Here is a 13,333-nt window from a genome sequence, read left to right as displayed (position 1 = left end):
TCACTCTTCCCAAATAACAAAGAACTGTTAACATTTTACTGGTCACATCTCCTCTCCAAGAGTCTGTTGGCACTGGGTAGAGACAAGCTTTCTTCCTTTGCTCCTGGTCTCAGCCCACAGCAGCACAGACTGCAGAGGAGAGTCTACTCAGTCCCCAAGTCAGAGCACGCTTGGGACAAAAGGAGCTTCTGGATAATTTAATCAACAAAAAAATTAAGTCTTTGCAGAAGTTAGAGATGCTGTCATTTTTTCAAGATGTTACCATTGTTGTGGCAGAGGTAGCCTTAACTCAGAGTCTGTCTCCTGCAAGCTTTGAAGTCTTGGCCCAACCAAAGGTGGCCAGAATTTTTAAGTTGGGTAAAATAGTGTATTTGTCATTAGCCAGCTATTTGGAAATGGGAGAAATATTTTGGTAGAAACTTTCTCCCTGACTTTTGCATTGGAAAAATGCAAAAGGGCCCAGGACTGGAAACTTGCATCCCACATTTTAAACCTTGAGAGGGAGATAAGTAACTCAAAACGGAATCTTGGAGAAGTACGGGGCAGGCTTAGCAATAGGTAGTAACATCAGCCTCATCTGTAAAGTGTATTGTTGGAAAAAATGTACTGGCTAGATTGTGTAAGAGTTAGCCCAAGGCTGTGTTAATGAAGAGTAAAGACTATTGTAATATTTTACTCTGGGACTTAATTAAAGTTGAATGAACAGCTTCAGTTCTCTCACTTCCTAATTTCTGGTGCCTGAGAGCTTGTTCGTGCAGTGACACAATTAATTCATCATCACTGTGTGAATGATTTTGTTTTCAAAGAGACGGTTAGGGAAGAGGAAGAAATGAGAGCTCCTACGCTTCAGGAGCATCATGCGGTGGAAAAGTGAGGGAACTCACAGAAATTGCAGTTCTGCACAGGAAAAACTTCTCCCCCCCCCCCGCCTCCTGGTAGCCCACAGGAAATGGCAGAGCTGGGGGAGAATCCTTCCCGACCGGAGGGTCCTGGGGGCTTCTGCTTCTTTTTCTCTTGGTGTGTGTGATTGCTAAGCATGGAGACAGATGATGGGACTTTCTGATTGGCTTCCCAAAAAATGTCACTGTCTGAGGTGAAGCATGAAAAATTTCAGCTTCAAAGTTGCAAACATATGAAAATAAGAGAATGATAATGAAATCCTGATGCAACTTAACTGCAATGAGCTTTTCTGAACTTTTACTGTTTTGTAATGATAATTTGAGGGTGCTATCTGTTTGCTAGCAAATAGCAGCATAAACCAGGAAGCTGAAATCAATGGAGTTATTTTAGATTTACACTGGTGTAACTGAGACCGGAGTTTGGCATTTAGTGCTATACTGTTTTTAATGGATGTTTCATTAAGAATTAGACAAAAAATATGTTATTAATAAACAGCATTTAATTTAGAACCCAGCTGTTGGGTAAGCAAACAACCAACACATGAGTGTTTCTTTCAAAAACACATTGGTGTCAGCTATCCATGTGTGAATCCAAAGCAGTGCTCCAGACTGTAGACGAGATCATACAAGGAATCCTGCCAGTGTCATTCTAGGGGTAACAGTTATTTCTGATAAATAGCTGCCCTGGGCCATTTGGTGAAGTTTGAATCACATTCTGAAGAGACAGTGACAACGAGGCCATGCAAACTTCGGTTTCATTACTCCTTCCACCTATGAAAATAAACACCAGGGAGCTACTCCTGGAGAAGCTGAGAAGCTCAGCAGCGTTATGGGTAGTGAAAGTAGCTCTGCGTGGTATATCTGAATTGCCTTTTCTGATCATTATTTTCCCAAAGAGTCATTAAGAACTAGTCCCACGCAGCTTCACACAGCTCTGCAGGATGGGGATTGCATGTTCTGATCTATTTTGCTGCCAGAGAGTGGGAACATTTCCTTTGCTGTTGCTTGAAGACGAGAGCAGAGGTTGGTGGGCAAAGAGTTAATAGACGTACTCACAGGAAGCTGCTGAGCTCCCTGTGCATCTCTTGGTGGGTCATTGCAGTGGAAAAATAAACAACTCAGGAAGTCAGGAATTTCCATAGCATCCCAGACCAGCACTCCAGTGCACACAGTATCCTGTCCTTGGTGGAGCCAGATGCTTCAGAGGAGGATACGAGCATCCCCGCTGTGTACAATTACGGAATGTGAGGAAGGATAGCTGAATGGGTAGGGCACATTTTAAGACCTTGCAATCAATATTCTGCTTTGCCACAGACCTGTCTTGGGCAAATCTATCTCCTCACCTCCTGGAAGAGCAGCTCTCAGTTCAGTGTGTCAGCTCACTAGCCGTGGGTCTGGAAACTGCCTCTTTGGCCATGCCTGGCAGCGTTGTTGTAAATCATGTGTGGGGCATGCATCCCCTGGCCTGGTTACTGCTTGCATCTCCCTTGAGTCTGTCCTGAGCCTTTCCCTTCTCTGGTACCCCAGATCTCCGTGAGGAGAAATACATAAGGTTTCTGAGGAGCTCAAGAAACTACTGCAGGGATAGGTAGATGAGGTCTTTACCTGTTACAAAGCACCTTGGACCAGAATTTTATAGGCTAAAATCAGTGAGAATTAGGCACACAACTAAGTTTTAAAGATAACCCTACTTTGAGCAGGTTGTGTTAGGTGACCTCCAGAGGTTCCTTCCAACCTCTTTCTATGAGGCTGAGTGCACCGAAATGTAGAAACAATTATCTCATATTAAAAATGTGTTCAGGCTTACATCATTGACAAAAGCTGGCAAGGTTAGATCCCAAATTAAGCTGGTTAGTAGCTGTTTGTGTAATAAACTCTGTAGCACCATAGCAGCCAGAAGGGCTGGCCAGGTTCACTTTGTGTGATAGTGAGGGTTGTATGTGCACGTAAGGAGCATCTTCTTCCTACAGCCCAGCTCTGAAGGTTGCATCTGGACAAAAGGAGTTGTCCTCTCCAGCATCAGCAGCCAGGGAATGGTTTTCAGGCAGAACCAACACATAAGCTTGTACGTGGGCACAAGTCCTTTTTAAAAATCTGTTCCCAGATGGGAACTAGTGTGTATTGAGTGGTTTTGAAAATCTGAAGCATGTTTAAGAGCCTGAGGTAGAAAGAAAAAAGGAACCAAGCTTTCCTTAAAGTCTTGTTGGAACAGCTGGCTATGAGCCCTTGAAAATGTGGAGTCAGGCTGTTTTGAAGACCAGGTCCATAATAAATGGCATTTAAAATATCTCCACTTAAATGTGCTACATATGTCAGTGCTGGGATTTTTTTTTTTTCCCCCAAGGTCTGAAAAGTCCCTTCGTAAAGATCCCTGCAAATTTCTGCACAGAAATGATGTTCAGAACCACCAGGCTCAGGAATTCAGTTTCTGTTGAGCAGCAGTATAAAATGATGGAAATCTGTCTTGAATGGATAGCATTTGAACATTGTCCCTATGGCACATACACCATTTATCCCCTCCTTTGTAGTGTTTAGGGCCTGTGGTTTTGGAACCAAGTAACAGGACTCGCTGTATCTTATCCTGCCTTATTTGTTGCAGACCGCATTTTGTATGCAAGGAAACAACAGACAAAATAGCCTCCAAAAGAAAGGAAGAATGAGATAGTTTCCTAAGTTGTCTTTGCCTGAGTTGGCAGCTGCTCCGCTTCATTCAGCTCTTTGTTCCCCAGTGAGTGCTGTGCGTGTGTAGCAACAATGGGGTGATGCAGTTACACCGCGGGCTCATGGCGGAGTTCCGTCAGATCCATTCATAAATACAGCCTTGGCCGGCGCGCCGAGGAAGCCAGGCCCCCCGAGGAACCGGCTCCGCAGCCCAAGCATCGCCGCCGGAGATGCTCCCAGGCCGGCGATAGATAGTCTGGTCAGAGACTTGCCTCTGACCTCCGGCAGGGAATCCTTGCTTGGCTCATACAGCTTTGTAAAACGCAGGTGGGTTGTCACAGCTTTTTTAAAATCCTGTTCTTCAATAAATGCTCGTGGCACTTACTACAGCAGGGTAAATTCGCAGCTTTTCACCATTGCAAAGTATACCTTGTTAAGACAGGGATTATCAGCTTGAAATCCCAAGTCACGTTAAGCAGGGAGTATAATTTCAGGCATGGCATCTGCCCCTGGATCACCCTGCCAGTGTTTTGGCTTTACTCTCACTTTTTCCAGTTCTGAAAACATTGTTCTCTCCTGTTGCTATGAGAAATACCCACACGAGCAACAGGAAACCAACAAACTGACTGTTGAAGCAAACAGTGGAACTGAATCTAGAAAGTACACTGTTGAGAGTGCTGAAAAGACCGAACAATTGCAGAGAAAAATGTGCCATCTTTCAGATGCTTGATGTTAGTCATCTTATATATTGCATTATTACAATAATGTAGCAATAGTAAGTGGAGAAATTCTGGCATAGATGAATTTTAGTTTTTTAAAGTGAGATGTCCTCATTAGTCTGCATGAAATGCCCTTTGGAACAGCAAATCACTATTTTCTGTACTTGCAGATGGAAAAACAGAGACAGACACTTATCTGTAATTGATGCTCTTTGTTACAGTAGCAAAAATAGACACATTTAGGAGGGAGAATATTTCTGGTTTTAAACTACATCCATTAGATGTGAGATCACTGAGATACAGTATGTGTAGTAAATGGGCATGATATTCCCACAGCAGCTTTTCAGGCTCTTGTTTTGGAGAACGTCGGCAAGCTAAAGGCCAGCGCTCGGCACACGAAGGCCCTGCTTTGGGAAGGAATCCCTGTTTATGTCAACAATGAAGCATGTGCTTTGGAGAGGTTTGAATTGGGGCTTAAATGTGAACCAGCGGAGGAATCCAGCCGTCTTTTGTATTTAGGAGTACAGATGACACGTTCCATGCTGGAATTTATGTAAATCCCAACTCTGTAATGCATGTCTGATGGCTGCTTTCTTAGATTATCCAAGCAATGCATACATGACTGGTGAACAGTATTGTCACTTCAAGTATCTCCAGCATCCTTTCCATTTATCATACCAGGTCCCGCACCTAAAAAAAGTCCTTTCCTGATTTCCCTTTTGCAGTTAGTTTTAAGAAGGAGGAAGAGATTGGGGCTGTTAACAGTTATTTGTGAAGTAATTAATGTATATGTGGAAAACCAACCACCCTTTAACACAAAAATGCCAGAAGGCTTTTGCAGCGTTCCCAGCTTTGGGACTTGAAGCACTCAGCAAAGCACCCAGGGTTTGGATCCAGGCTCCTAAATCTGGCCAGGAAATACAGGACCATCAAGAAGTATCTGGTAGAGTTACAGCTCAGTATTTTGCATTGTTCGTATGCATGTGTTATAAACAACAACAGCCCTACCGTTACTCTTTTGCTGCTGGTTGTAAAGGAGAGGAGGGTTTGGCTTTTGAAAGCCCTTGAGAAACATCCCACTCAGTCGCTGAGCGGGATTGTCCTCAGCCTTGGCGTTGCAAAGGATTTCATGAGTCTGCCTCGCCGGTGGCTTGAGCTCGGCACAGCTCGGGCTGTGGTAGCGATGGCGGGCGTGCCAATTCCTGCTGACTTTCCTGGGGTTGCCAGGCTGAGAGCTCTTTGGCAACTGGACGTCCATACGTCCCAGCAGGGCTCTGAGATTCGGTGTCACTTCTCTTTGGTCATTTCTCACTGGTCTGATCAAAGCTGTTTAACTGGCTCAGGCTTTGGCTGGTGCTGGTCTTACTTATTTTGTGGTTGATGATGCACAAGACCTCACCGTAAAGCTAAGATCTTGTCAAGGTTTAATAGATATTTAAATTTAACAGAATTAAAATGGAGCCTTGTTAAACAGTAGTTTTGCAGTCTTTGGTTTCTTCCTTAAATGCTGCCATGATGCATTTTCTCTGGACGCTGGTATTCCCAAATGAGTGCCATCTTGGATGGGCAAAAGCTGGGTGGCTGCAAGGCTCAGACCAGTTTCCATGTAGCTAGGCATTTCCCTAAATCTAGTTTTTGATAAACAAACAAACATTAGGAGGTTCGCTGGGGCAAGTTTTCTTATTTCATCTCCCAGGCAAGACCAAAACTGAGATGCAGAAGGGCAATCTAAAAATGATGATACAAAAAGCGCTGTGTCCTGAGGCACTGTGGAAGAGAGCAGAGCTAAGTCCATCACTTCTGCACAGCATCCCTCATTGCCTGCCAGAGTCAGTGAGCGGTGGAGCTGTGGAGGTTGCTGGTACAAGGAGCGCACGGTCTGGCAGACCTGGGTGTTATGGGACCAGGATGGATCCAGGGGTGCCTATCATTTCTTGGCCCTGCCTGGGTGTGAAATGAATCTGGTGGTTTAAATCTGTTTTAGAGTGGTTGTCATTGTGGGAGTAGGTGCAATAAATACAAAGCCGCAGTTCCCTTATGGTTACAGAAGCTCTGGAATGATTCAAAATGGAGAAAGAGAGAAAAGATGCATGGCTGAAATAGTTTACCTTCTTGTGATAGCCCTCCACTATCGGCATTTGAGAGGAGTGATCTTTTTCTTTGTGGAGAAGGTGATGCACTGCTGCTCAGTTGCTGCGGGATCCAATGCAGAGACCATTGTCATCTGAAAGGTACCATCTATCAGCTTCAGTTTGGATGGGGTGCCAAGGAAGACTTCAAAATGGCTAGATAAAGTCTGTGGCAGAAATCCAAGCCAAGTTACTAAAACTGCTATAAAATTATGTCTTTTCAAGATCTCCCCTGTTTTTCTTTTTCTTTTTCTTTTTTTCTTTTTCTCTTTTTTCTTTTTTTCTTTTTCATTTATCAGTCCAGTCATGATCTTGCAAGATGGAAAGGATGTCTTGTACCTGTTTAACTTAGTAAAACTGGGGTGACAGGCCGCATGGGTCACAATGAGGTGGTCCTGGAGCTCAGAGCAGTCAGGACTGAAAATCCCAGCAATGACCAGTGCAAAGCGAGAGCGTGTTGGTTGAGTTGAGTGGAATGCCTCCCCTAATAGCTTGCCAATGCATCATAAACATCAGTTTAAAACTGGAAGCTGGGGAGCACTATAGGGCATATATATATCATAGAGGTGTTGAAAAGTTTGAGGAAATGAGTTATGTATAATATTCTGCAGGACCTTTCCTAGTGCTTGTGCTTTCTTTCAAGATTGTCATGCATGGAAATTGAAATCCTTAATTATTATTGACTTAAATAAGTAGATCCTCCTTCTGGTCATTTTCACTGCCAGCATTTCCATCACAGCCATGAGGGTAGTCCTCACTGGACACAGAAAAGCATTGCTTTTCCTTCAAATGCATTTCAAGTGTGCTAGTAAAATCACCCAGGGGTGAAAAAGTTTCAGGAAAAAAAAAAAAAAGAAACCCCAAAGTTAATTGCCTTTTTAGTTCTGTACATGCTGAAGTAAAAATAAAACTATGGAATGGAAAGTACCTGAACTATTTTAGTCATTAAAACTACTAGACCATATAGAAGAATGGGGAAGTTGATCCATGTGACACACACTTAAAAAACTTTTTTATAAAAACAACAAAGGCAACCCTACAATATTCTGAAGGAATGGCCCAGTCCCTGTATTGCAAAATCTAAGGCCATTACTTCAGTGCTCTATAGGGTTCTTTCAAGGAAGATTTGCTGAAAATAGTGCAATTCATACTTTTTTTCTTTGATACATTTTTTAAAGCTTTAATTTTCTCTTGTCAGTGGTATCTGCAGCTTGCAAAATGAAAGTCCACCAGTAAAATATGTACACATGCTGCAGCAAATCCACATGAAACTTGGAGGAGTTAAAAACACTGCCTCATGGGAATGCCAGGCTGTTTGTCCTGATAGGGTTTATGTAGTTTTTGTATTGTGTCACTTAACTCTGGACTGACAGAAAGTTCCAGTGAAGCAAACAGAAGTGGTAGCCACATCTATGAAACAAGCCACTTGCTGTATCCCACTATGGCAATTGGGCTAAGAAGATACTCAGAATAAATTCATTTTTTTTTCCTTTCACCTGTGAGATTACCATCCAGCTGGTGTACTTCATATGTCTTAAAGCTAGTTGCAGACTGAGACAGTGCTTCCAAGTGCACAGCAAAGGTGGTTTTAGGATTTTTCATATAAGAGTACAAGCACTTTACTCCCATGTCACATTGGCCAGGTGTAAACTTCTGCCAATTCCAGTTTATTAAAAAAGCCATTGACAGGTTTAGGTGGCATCTCATCTGGCATAAAAACACATTGCTCAGATCTGTCCACAGCACTCCGACATTGTTCTGTGCCAGGTATCATCTGTTGTCCCGCAGCTACCACGGTGAGTAAAAACCCATCGTGTGACCTGAACATCTCAGCAGAAACGGTGGTGAGGGCCTGTGCGTGATCTTCAGCAAACCAGGATGGCTGGTGGATCGGGTAGTGCGCAGAGCCAGGATTAACGATTGCACAGCCTCAGGTAGACGAGTTTGTTGTATCTCCCATCATCAGTACTGGGGAGTCTGAGCTGCATCTGCTGGTGTGTTCCAGCTCGTTTTGCTGCATGACTGAGGTTCACTCACGAATCTAGTATTGGGGTTTTTTTCCCTAGTAGATTTTGATTGTAGAATGGGACAACCTGCAAAATAAAGGTTTCACCATTTTTGGTTTGTGCTGGCCAGGCAGTTTTAGCTCCTGGGTGGATGCTTCATAGACAAGACTAATTAAACAGAAGGTATTACTCAGACTAATTAAAAAACTGAGTTTTAGTATGCAAATAGCAACATTTTGGGGGGAAGCTATTTCATGCTGACTGCAACATGCTGGTTATTTTACCATAGTCGTCTTTGTTTTAAAGAATTCAGTGGTACACTATTTAAAGTTCAAAACATAAGTGTAGACCAGAGCTAACACATGACAGAAATAATACATCAGTGGCCTGTGGATCCCTGTGTGAAATAAAATCCGTGCAAACTGTGACAATTCCAGTCTAGGCCCCTTCATTGGTTTTATGTACAAAATGAAGACATCAGAAATGACCCATTTCTCTATAGGATTACCTAAAGATTTTAGCCTCTTCATACATTAAATGAAGCATCATATTGACCATCAGAAGTTTGTATAATAATGGTGTAAATGATCATATATGAGGGTGTTTAGAAACAGACAAAGTTGGCTCCAAATACTCAAGCCTTATGTTCTGTGTGTCACCACCCTTCCTTCCACAGGCCCGGCTGCAAGGAAATTGCCTCATTAAGCTCTCCAGTCCGAAGCTGCTTGTAAAAAATCTGGCTTATTTTCAGAAGGACGTGCTATTTTGAACTTGTGCACCACTGTGCTTTAACAGAAGAGACTATTACACCCCCCAAAAAAGTGCATTATGAATATTGTCTGTTACAAGAGTCTCCAAACTGGTGCTCCTGCTCTTTCTTCCATTTGAAAATGCCTTGACCCTTGAAGTGACTTGGTGCTATTGCCCTCTCACAAACAGGTGAATGCTGACAATGGACCTAAAACCCACCCAAGCTAATAACAGGGGATTTTCTTTATCCGAGTTTCTGATAGCTTTTGCCAGACAGGTACTTTGGAAGGAAGGCCGAGGAATTTGTCCAGCTCCCATTGTTAAACAAGCAGTTCTGGTATTAGGAAATCACTAAGCCCCCAGTAATACAAGAGCAAGCCCCAGCTATTTAAAACCTTTACCTGATTAAACAAAAGTACATATTCTTACCTTAAAAAAATCAGCTTTTCCAGCAGCAGCAGGAAAGTGGCAACAGAGAGAGAAGTCCTTCTCCTTACCTTTTGCTAAAAGGAAAGGAAGAACTTCACGAAGTGAGGAAGGTTAAATTTTGCTTATCTGTTCTGCATCTCATCACTAGAAAATCCACTGTGCTCACATTTTATTGCATCTTCAAAGGTATTTGCCTCAGTCTGTCACTTTGGAGGCTTCCTACTCTGCGCCGAGCAAGCTCAGACGCTAAAGCTTCCCTTCTCGACAGGAGCAGGAGGCCAGCAGGCAGCAGCTCCAGCCGATGGGAGCGCAAGGGGGGACAGGCTGCTGCCCAGTGCTCTGCCTGCCAGTTTAGGCATACCCTCCTCCATCAAACCCCTGCTATAATGAAGCCTATGCACGAACCGTGTGTTTGGTGACTCTGCGTTTTTTTGATTAACCTCCTGCTGGCACAGTTGCTACATGAGGAGTTTTGCAGCATGGGGTGCTGGGAAAAGCAGTGGGCGCTGGCGTGAGGATGGAGATGGGGATGCAGCCCAACATGGGTCTACCCAGGGCCACAGCCTGGGCACTGGGATGAGCTGGTGTCCTGTCTTGGGGCAGGGGAAGCAGTGACCAGGCACACCAAGACCAGCATTTTCCAACACAGCCTGCCTGCTGTTTCTCTTGAGTGGTCATTTCTTTAGTACACCAATAATCCCTGCATCCCACTGAGTTGACTCGACATTTGAGGTGCTCCATGGTTCTGAGCCCCAGGGTTATTCACTGGTTGCAAATGATAGCGACTATGCACTGGCTGTGGCAATGCAGTGGTGGTGCCCATGAGATACCTTTGACCTTCCAGGAGCATCGCTCCTGCTCACAGAGCGTCAGGATGAATTACAGGAGTGACAGAAACCAGGGCATGACCTGGAGGTGGCTACAGAGAGCTCAGGGTGATCTGCAGTGCGTCTGACGCAGGAGTCGTTCCAGTGTATGGCCGAGGACTGGTGCGACCAAGAGCAGGTTGCAGCACTCCCTTGCTGTATTGTGGGCTACACTGGTGCCTGCTGGAGCTCAGGAGCAGCATGCAGTGCTCTCTGAGGCAAGGAGCCTATGGCCAGTCACCTGAATTGAGTGTTTGGTGCTCCCCAGGCCATCTTGAACAAACCCTCTGTGTCCCAGCTTTCTTTGGCATTCTGGCTCTGCAGCAGCGGTATGACACACAGGTACCATTTTTCCTATAACCTGGTTTCCAGAGGAGGGAAACGGGGGTGCCTGGACTGGCAGGGGACTGCCATGCACCCCCGCAGGGACCCTCCTGTGCTCGGCTAAGCTTAGATGCAGACAGGGATGGCGGTTGCCTTCCTCCAAAGCACAGAACTCCTCCACCATAAGGGTTCTGAATGAATGCAGTATGCAGTTTTCTGAGCCATGTATCTTTGCTAACCTTGGGCTGCATTTCTTGAAGATATCAAAAGGTATCTGACCCCCCCCCCTCCATGTTCCATGCCAAATTCTAATTATACTTCTCAAAAAAATAAAACAATTGGAAACTTTGCTTAAGAGCTGGCTAATGTTGGTAAAATCACCTGCTTTCCGTAACCCTTTCCTTGGACATAGCAGCACTTTTTTTGTTGTGGTTTCTCCCCTTCCATAAAAAAGCCAGCCTGAGGCAGAGGGCAGAGCGTGGGAAAGTTTAGCTCCAGTGACTGAGACTTGGGAAAGTTGCTAGCAGTGAGAAGCATTGCTTATAGCGGAGCGGAGCTGGGGTAGGTACAGTATGGCTATAAGCCAGTTAACTTGACCACAGCTCCTTTTTCAGCGGCAATCCCACAGTCCCTGGCTCTCAAGACAAAAGGTGAACATGGGGAAGGCTCAGTCTGCCTGCCGCACGCACACAACGTTGCAGCAGAGGTTTTTCATGTCACCATGCCCCGTACCCTTGTTTCACAGGGGTGTTACTCACCATGCTGAGGGAACAAACTCCTGAGTCAGATTGCTCACGGGTAGCCCAGATACTCAGGGGATTTCAGCAACATCTCTCTCTGGCTTTAGCTGGTGTGATCCACATCACTGTGAATATTTTTGTCTCTAAAACAGCCAGCATCTCATCCAACCCCTTTTTCCTGGGTCAGTTTGAAAAGCCATCCCTCACGGCCTCTCTTTGGCAGATGCACCTTCAGAGCAGGGCAGTTTCAGGACAAGGAGAGGACATGATTTTGCAGCTAGCAGCTGCTGGCTAGTAGCCAAGAAAAATGGGTGTTTGTGACCCACCGGAGCTGATTGCGTGCATCGTGAACGTCAGTGTCGTCAGCGGAACAGATACTCTGCATTTGACGTGTTTTCCCAGTCTGGCTAGGATGACAAATTGAACCTCCATACATGAATATTTCAAACTCTCCTGAATAACCTGGTATTGCATGGAGGAAGTGGGCATTGTTGGTCAGCACCCAGCTCCGCAGCGTTGCAGTCGCGTTGCATACTCGGTTCCCGGGCTGACACGGATGCCCGTGGGATGCCAGGGAGGTCGGTGCCCAGCTCTGTTCTTCAGCTGCCCTGCCTGGAAGTGGGAGTGGTAATACTGGGTCTCATCGCCCCTGTCAGATGCTGCCAGGGCTCTGGTTAAAATACTCTGCTGTAAAACTCCTTGCTACCAAAATCTGCGTTTCTCTGAAGTCTTTGGGAGAGACCCAGCTCTCACACAGACTGAGGCTTCAGTGAGTTTACAGTATCAGTACCTTTTCCCATATTGTAGGATGACTCCATGGGGCTGCTTTTAGAGAAACCCATTTATCGTAGCACCACCTGCCCACCTACACAGTGTTGTACTAATACTCTCAACAGTCCCAGCATGCTGCACATAATTGTGTTTATACAGTCATGGCTTGGGTTTTCTTTTTCAGTTTTGGCTATAACCAAGTGTTTGTCAATGTTCTCTCACACTTCTTTTTTTTTTTAAATACCCATATTATTTGATCTTCCATCATATTATCAAGAATGCGGAACATCCTGTAATATTTTAATAGTCGTCGTCTTCATTGCTGTGTCTGGTTTAAGTGGGGGGGACCCTTCGCATTTGTTTATTTATACTTCATGTTCATTGCAGGACTCTTAATGTACAGGGCTCCCAAATCTGCGTTGCTGTACTGTATCCTGCTCTTTCTCCAAGTGTTGTGTAGTGTAATTTGTAATGTATTGGACTATGAGGCCTGGCTGTGCATTTTTGACTTAGATCTTTTTCTAGTAGCTGTCCTTGCTTCAATGTCTTCTGTGAATTATTGCCAATAACTGTTCCTCAGGCTGTTAAAATAGTCCTGCTCTCAGAGTGAAGGTGTGGGAGCACACCCTACACCTCCTCCTCCTCAGCTGCTGAAATCACTTTTCTTCTCTGGAATGCGCTCAGAGAATGATAACATGGCTGCGTGTTTGGGGCTGCATTGTTTGTTCCCCTTCTGTGAATTTTCACAGATAAACGGACCATGCTTTTGCCTTGGGGACCCAAATGCATGACTGATAAAAACTCAGCAACAGAGCACTGCGCTTTTTCAGGGACCTCAAAACCTCTCCTTCACTTTGATTTACCATCAATTTGCTTGATGGTAAAACTGAAGTGCCTCTGTCTGTGTGACTTTGGTATAGCACATGTCAGTTATTTCAGAAGAATGCAGCTTTTTTGTAGTGAAGACCCACCCAAGTCATTTCACCCTGCGTAGGAGAATGCAGAAATTCATATACCCCACCCTTTGTTTTTTGCAACG

The 13,333-nt window shown here is 44.7% G+C and overlaps 1 protein-coding gene across 1 annotated transcript in view; it reads left to right on the top strand.

Annotated features, from left to right (window-relative positions):
• Positions 1 to 13,333, top strand: part of CCND2 (cyclin D2) — a 38,743-nt gene that overhangs the window by 20,956 nt on the left and 4,454 nt on the right. The gene's annotated exons all lie outside the window — the stretch shown is intronic.

The sequence above is a fragment of the Buteo buteo genome, chromosome 19, assembly GCF_964188355.1.
Source record: "Buteo buteo chromosome 19, bButBut1.hap1.1, whole genome shotgun sequence".
Lineage (NCBI taxonomy): Eukaryota > Metazoa > Chordata > Aves > Accipitriformes > Accipitridae > Buteo > Buteo buteo.
Note: the sequence above shows the minus strand (reverse complement) of the source record. Positions and strands in the feature narration are given on the sequence as shown.